This window comes from Salmo salar, chromosome ssa24, assembly GCF_905237065.1.
Source record: "Salmo salar chromosome ssa24, Ssal_v3.1, whole genome shotgun sequence".
NCBI lineage: Eukaryota > Metazoa > Chordata > Actinopteri > Salmoniformes > Salmonidae > Salmo > Salmo salar.
Genome location: NC_059465.1, coordinates 1,393,037 through 1,400,484, shown reverse-complemented (window position 1 = coordinate 1,400,484; position 7,448 = coordinate 1,393,037). Strand labels below are relative to the sequence as shown.

The following is a 7,448-nucleotide window of genomic DNA, read 5'->3' as shown; positions in this document are numbered from 1 at the left end:
ACGCCTATATACCAGTGAGGGTGGTCCCCCACCACCTCCCAGCTGAACCCCTCAGATGCCAGAACCTGGGCATTAAACCTGTTCCTCTCTGGGTTGTCAGGGAGCTGCATGTTTTGGGGTAAGGTGTTTCACACTGCTCAGATCATCAGACAGTGAGAGGCAGGGGTTTGCAGTGTTATATACTCACAGGAGTATATTTGATGATCCCTTGCATCTTGTCCCAGACTCTGAACTGCAGGTTTCCCAAGTGTTTGGCCATGTCTATCAGCGCTCCTGAGACCAGCTGAGGACCTGGCAGTGTGAACTGGGCTCTGGAGCTTGTCTGGATGTGTTTGTAGCTCTTGAGGAATGGCACCTACTGTTTCAGGAGTTCCTGTTTCACCACAGAAATGCTTAGTGATCTGGTCCTGAATGTTCTGCATCTCTGGCGATCGTCTTTCCCTTCCTCCCTCAGTGCAGCCTGTCCCCCTGTTGGATGTCTCAATAGAAAACCCACCTAACTTTATATTACTTAAACAAAAGGAATATTCTCAAAAGTCGATTATTACAGGTGATCAGAAAACGTTTCTCTGTTAAAGAATGACTTCCCCTGAAAACCAACTAATCGCTTCGAAAACAGCCTGTGTGGCATCGATATGAGTCAAACATTTATTCTAGTGTCAAAATTGACTAAAGTGTAAATAGGATAATTTTACTCATAAAGTCAGTCTCATCTAAAACAGAGTTTGGAACCTAAGTGCTTCCCACGTCATTTAAGGTAGGGTTTGGATTGTAATTATGGCAACAATTCATGCCCCCTTTTGCCAAGATCCACCTGTAAATCATCCAAACATCAGCCATGGTGGTACGAGTATACCAGTAGCTAGATCAAATTGTAATAACATTCTTAAATTAACTAGGCAAGTCAGTTAAGAACAAATTCTTATTTACAATGACGGCCTCCGGGGAACAGTGGGTTAACTGCCTTGTTGAGGGGAAGAACGACATGTTTTTACCTTGTCAGCTCGGGGATTTGATCCAGCAACCTTTCAGTTACTGGCCCAACGCTCTACCCGCCAGCCGAAACATTTCCTTCGAGCCGGATCAAGGGCCACTTCATTGCTTGACGACTTTTGACGTGAAAAATGAGTGCTGCGAAAATGAGAAAAGTGGACTCTGAATGTCGTGTGGACAGCAAAATACTTTACTAATATTGGATATAAGGCGATATATCTGATATGGCAAGAAAGTGTTGCCGCTTTTAAGGAATATAATCTCGATCGACGGTTTCAATCTTTTTTCTATAGCACTGGATGCAGCTATTAGCCAACAGTGCACTAACTAGCAGCAACAAACCCAACCCATAACAAAACATGTCACCATTGGTTGCATAGGGTAACGGTGTCTCCGGCCTGAATCTAATCCAATCTGGAGTCACTCTACATCTGTAAAGCATAGAATTGGCTTCCAAACGAGATTGTTATTTCTCAAGCTGTGTTTAAAATTGAGGGATGATGACAATCGTTGACCCTGTTTTTCTGTTAGACAAATTGCACAGTTGGATGCCAGACTGATCGTTTGGTCATGAACGGATGCCGGGACTTACCAGAAAGAACAAAGGTGGGTATCATACCATGTCCAGCCATGTGTTTGCAATGGTTTAGCGACCTCCAAAAATAATTGAATTCACTGCTAAACGTTATTTTCACAGCTTATCAGGCAAGACCTCAGAATAAAAGTATCATGCGACACAAGTATCCCTGTGCCACCTCCGTTTTTGCCAGTGTCCCTCAACTCCTAAGAAAAAGACTCTCCATCATGAGGCCTCTGATACTGACCTGAGGTATTGCCCTGATGACACAGAAGGCTTAATCAACAACGACAGGTAGTGTGTTACGTGAATAATTGTATTAAAAAATACCCAGCTTGATAAACTAGTAGGCTTATTCCCCAGCCAAGCAGATACAACTAGTCATTTTGGTTGTGAAGTGCATTAGCAAAAAGCTTCATCCTTTCTTTAGAACAAAATGCAATTTACCACTTGGCTATCTATTATATTACCCTGTCACAGTCCCTCCTAGTCAACACCACCTAATAAGATTGCCTGCTGCAGTTTTTCAAGATATGTCCAGTTTGCAGCAGAACATGCAGCATAGAGAAGACCAGCAATGGAGCCCTTATAAGCATCATGCCGACATGCACTTGCTGTGAGCATTCCTATGAATGGTACAGTATTGCCAAGTATCCAGCCAGCAACCTTCACCTGTCAGCGGCAACAGCTTTCACAGGCTCATCATTTGTACAAATACAGAATGTAACTTACTTTGACAAATTAGATAACACTATTGTGAAGTACAATTATTGTAAGCTGATATTTTAGAGGATAGCTCAGCTTTAATATTGCAGATATATTGTGGCATCTATCAATGTAATTGTCTGCATAATTTCCAGTCCCCAATATACATTATCAGTCAAAAGTCTGGACACACCTACTCATTCCTGGGTTCCTTTATTTTTACTATTTCCTACATTTTAGAATAATAGTGAAGACATCACTATGAAATAACACATATGGAATCATGTAGTAACCAAATCAACATATATTTTGTATTCTTCAAAGTAGCCACCCTTTGCCTTGACAGCTTTGCACACTATTGGCATTCTCTCAACCAGCTTCATGAGGTAGACACGTGGAATGCATTTCAATTAATTAGGTGTGCCTTGTTAAAAGTCAATTTGTGGAATTTCTTTCCTTCTTAATGGGTTCGAGCCAATCAGTTGTGTTGGTATACAGAAGATGGCCCTATTTGGTAAAATACCAATTCCATATTATGGCAAGACCAGCTCAAATAAGCAAAGAGAAACGACAATCCATCATTACTTTAAGACATGAAGGTCAGGCAATGTGAGTAAATTTCAAGAACTTTGAAAGTTTCTTAAATTGCAGTCGCAAAAACCATCAAGAGCTTTGATGAAACTGGCTCTCACAAGGACCGCCACAGGAAAAGAAGGCCCAGAGTTACCTTTGCTGCAGAGGATAAGTTCATTAGAGTTAACTGCACCTCAGATTGCAGCACAAATAAATGCTTCACAGAGTTCAAGTAACAGACACATCTCAACATCAACTGTTCAGAGGAGACTGCATGAATCAGGCCTTCATGGTCAAATTGCTGCAAAGAAACCACTACTAAAGGACACCAATAAGACGAAGAGACTTGCTTGGGCCAAGAAACACGAGTAATGGAAATTAGACCAGTGAAAATCTGTCCTTTGGTCTGATGAGTCCAAATTTTAGATTTTTGGTTCCAACTGCTGTGTCTTTGTGAGATGCAGAATAGGTGAACGGATGATCTCCGCATGTATGGTTCCCACCGTGAAGCATAGAGGAGGAGGTGTGATGGTGCTTTGCTGGTGACACTGATTTATTTAGAATTCCAGGTGAAGCTAGTTGAGAGAATGCCAAGAGTGTGCAAAGCTGTCAAGGCAAAGGGTGGCTACTTTGAAGAATACAAAATATATTTTAATTTGTTTAACACTTTTTTGGTTAGTACATGATTCCATGTGTGCTATTTCATAGTTTATCTTCACTATTATTCTACAATGTAGAAAATAGTAAAAATAAAGAAAAAAACCTTGACTGAGTAGGTGTCCAAACTTTTGACTGGTACTGTAACGATGTGCATAATATTCTTATTCTATTGTCATTCACAAGCCAATACAGATATGGTACCCATCAGCATTTTGTCTGGTGGTACATGTTAGTTGTCATCCCTTCGTATGATGTCCCATATTCACTGTAAGACAGTTCCCCTTCGATTCAATAAAAACAAAAAGACTAATCTTGAATAATTTTATGAGTGCACGGCCTCTCAGTTCAGACATCTGTATCAGCCTATATTTTAGTCAGGGGACTCCATGACAAGCTTTCTCTTCTGTCCTTCATCTGTAGAAAAGGTAGAGTTGATACACACAGCACTGATTACATTGTCAATGATTGTTCGGTGAATTCCAGGACAGACAACTGATATCTGGTTGTAGTTTGACATACTCAAATGTGACCAACGTGAAGTGGGTTTGGTACCTAGCCACATACTGCCTCAGTCGTTTGCTCCTGATATGGTAGGGGGTTCCCACAACCCTACTGAATAACAAATCCACTGTCACATCCTGACCAGTATAGAGGATATTTTGTTATTGTAGTTTGGTCAGGACGTGGCAGAGGATAGTTTATTTATGTATTACGTTTTTTTTTTGGTCACTGGTCTATGTTTGTATTTCTATGTGTATGTTCTAGGGTAGTTTTTCTGTGTAGGTTGGGTGCTGGACTCTCAATTGGAGGCAGGTGTTTCTAGTTGCCTCTGATTGGGAGTCCTATAAATAGGTGTGTGTTTTGTTTGTCACTTGTGGGTAGTTGTTTGAGAGCACTGCTTTTGTTGAGCCTGCGTCTCTGTTCCTGTCGTTTGTTTGTTTTTCCGTGGTGTTTGCATTTTTTATAATAAATATGTTGAGCACGCAACCCGCTGCGCCTTGGTCCCATTCTATCTTCCACGACAGCTGTGACATCCACCAGGTTTTTTAAGTAGCCTGTGAACCAATTACTATAGTTTGGAAGTAATTATACTAAGTGCAGAATAGACTCAGGCCAGTAATGCTGACGCCGTGACTACGCAACCAGCATTACATTGCTGAGTGCTTGCTGACACTAATTTGTAGCATGTTAGCTAAAAAGACTGGTACTCAGGCTAGACGAGTACCATTTTTACATGTATTTTTTACCCTAGAAAATACACAATAGACTTCCGAGAACAGGCATGTTGTTTTAGCACTAGTAGCAGACCTTATAGGCAGGTGCAACGTTAGCTATGCAAATCTTCCTCTGACATTACATCACACAAGTTGTGTTCGAATACTCATACTAACCGTACTATTTGTGACGTGAATTGAGCTGATCGTATGCTTATTGGTCATAGTATACATAAAGTTTCTGGATGTCGTACTAAATTTGCCAATATCTGAAGTATACACACAGAAGACACAGGCTGCGGGCTAATCACTTAACTTCTTATGGATGGTGGCGGTATTGAGTCGCTTGGATGACTGACGTGCCCAGAGTAAACTGCCTCCTATTCACTCCCAGAAACTAAGATATGCATATTATTAGTAGATTTGGATAGAAAACACTCTGAAGTTTCTAAAACTGTTTGAATGATGTCTGTGAGTATAACAGAACTCATATGGCAGGCAAAAACCTGAGAAAAAAAATCCAACCAGGAAGTTATTTGTAGTTCTAATTGCTGTTCAAACTAGTGTCTGTGGGGTCATTTTGCACTTCCTAAGGCTTCCATTGGCTGTCAACAGCCTTTAGAAACTTGTTTCATGTGTCTCCTGTTACTGGGCAGAGAATAGAAGCTCAGTCTATCAGTGGACTGCCTGGGACCAGTGAGTTGTTTACTGTGCGGGCACGTTTGGCGCCCTGCTCCTTCTTTTTCTTCTGTAATGAATACGCTATTGTCCGGTTGGAATATTATCGACGTTTTATGTTAAAAAGACCCTAAGGATTGATTGTAAACATCGCTTGACATGTTTCTACGAACGGTAATGGAACTATTTGACTTTTTGTCCCTTGTTTTACGATCACGCGTTATGCCTTTGGATAGTGATCTGTACACAAACAAAACGGAGGTATTTGGACAGAGTATTTCGAACAAAAATAACATTTCTTGTGGAATTAGGAGTCCTGGTAGTGCATTCCGACCAAGATCAGCAAAGGTAAGGGAAGATTTATAATACTAATTCTGAGTTTAGTTGACTCCAGAACTTTGCTGGTATCTGTATAGCTTGCTTTGATGGTTGAGCTCTGTACTCAGAATATTGACAAATGTTCTTTCGCCAAAAAGCTATTTTAAAATCTGACACAGCTGTTGCATTAACGAGTAGTATATCTATAATTCTTTCAATAACTGGTGAATTTTTGTAAATTGATGTGCTCATTCACCGGACGTTTTGGTGGAAATACATTTTCTGAACATCACGCACCAATGCAAAATGGGGTTTATTGATATAAATATGAACTTTATCGAAGAAAACATATGTATTTTGTAACATTGAGTCCTGGGAGTGTCATCTGATGAAGATCAAAGGTTAGTAATTCATTTTAGCTGACTTTCTGGTTTTTGTGACGCCTCTCCTTGCTTGGAAAATGGCTGTGTGGTTTTTCTTGTTTAGGTGCTGTGCTAACATAATCTAATGTTTTGCTTTCGCCGTAAAGCCTTTGAAATCGGACACTGTGGATAGATTAAGGATAATCTTATCTTTAAAATGGTGTATAATACTTGTATGTTTGAGAAATTTTTATTATGAGATTTTTGTTGTTTTGAATTTGCCACTGCACTTTCATTGGCTGTCGTCATATCGATCCCGCTAACGGGATTCAAGCCATAAGAAGTTTTAAGACACACCCTCGTCCACGTAACCTCGCCTTATGCCCTTGGGGGAATCCCTGTTGCCATCTTGGAGGGCGGTCCAAATGATTAGCCAAGCAAGGGAAGTTTGCAACGTAAGCCCCTCAGCCCTCGTTTTTAGTCGGCTTTGCCAATGTACAATTATGTTCACTCCGGGGCCTGAAACTCCCACAATTCAATTCACGACGATTGTACATTCGGTAAGAAAAGTCTGCGAAAACTTACAAGATCAATGGAGAAGTCAACATACAATTGTAAGTTAAAACAAATGCAAATAAGTTAGAAATTGTGCTACTAATGCACAAAAACGTTTCGTAAAAAGTAAATACGATTTTGTTTGGTTCTCTTTTGGAAAATGTAGAAATAAAACATTTCCCTTTTTCAGAAGTTCCAGCTAGGCAGGCTAACGTTAGTTAGCTAATTCATTTGCTAGCTATCATACAGTAGGATTATATAAATAAGTAGACATGCACTCAATTGACTGTAGCACATATGGCTGAAAACAATCACCGCGGGATGAACGAGTGATGAATTTCCGGCCAAGGGTGGTCCATTTAAAACAAAAAAAAATTAATTGCTTCCTCCTTCGCCCCTTGCCGTACAAGTGTATACTCATCAAACGTCATGATACGTTTTCAGAAGTGTCCACTTAATTTGAGGGCTGAGGGGATAGGGTGTCTTTTAAGTGTTTGGACCGCATTCAATATTTCCCTACTTTAGGGCCCATAATGCAATTTTTCAGGAAATGGGCGTGGCGTCACATTTTCAGATTTGAAGAAAATATGCAGCCAAAGTCCAATGATAGCAGAAAACGAATTAGTTGCTTTAACTAATGACAAATGTTAACATAATGTTGAGCAATGTAATAAATGACTTTTCAAATAAGTTACCTTACACATTAAGTTGGCTGACAATTTATTAGCTACGCTGTCCTTACGAACCACATAGCATATCATCACAGCAGTATGTTAGTTCGCTACTTATAAACTCAGCAAAAAAAGAAACACC

The 7,448-nt window shown here is 40.2% G+C and overlaps 1 long non-coding RNA gene across 1 annotated transcript; it reads left to right on the top strand.

The window, feature by feature from the left end:
* The first annotated feature begins 1,483 nt into the window (after positions 1-1,483).
* On the top strand, positions 1,484-2,429 carry LOC106584880 (uncharacterized). The gene is made up of 3 exons (XR_001323854.2): positions 1,484-1,599; positions 1,691-1,864; positions 2,093-2,429. It is a non-coding gene; the product is annotated as an uncharacterized lncRNA (long non-coding RNA).
* Positions 2,430-7,448: the final 5,019 nt, after the last annotated feature.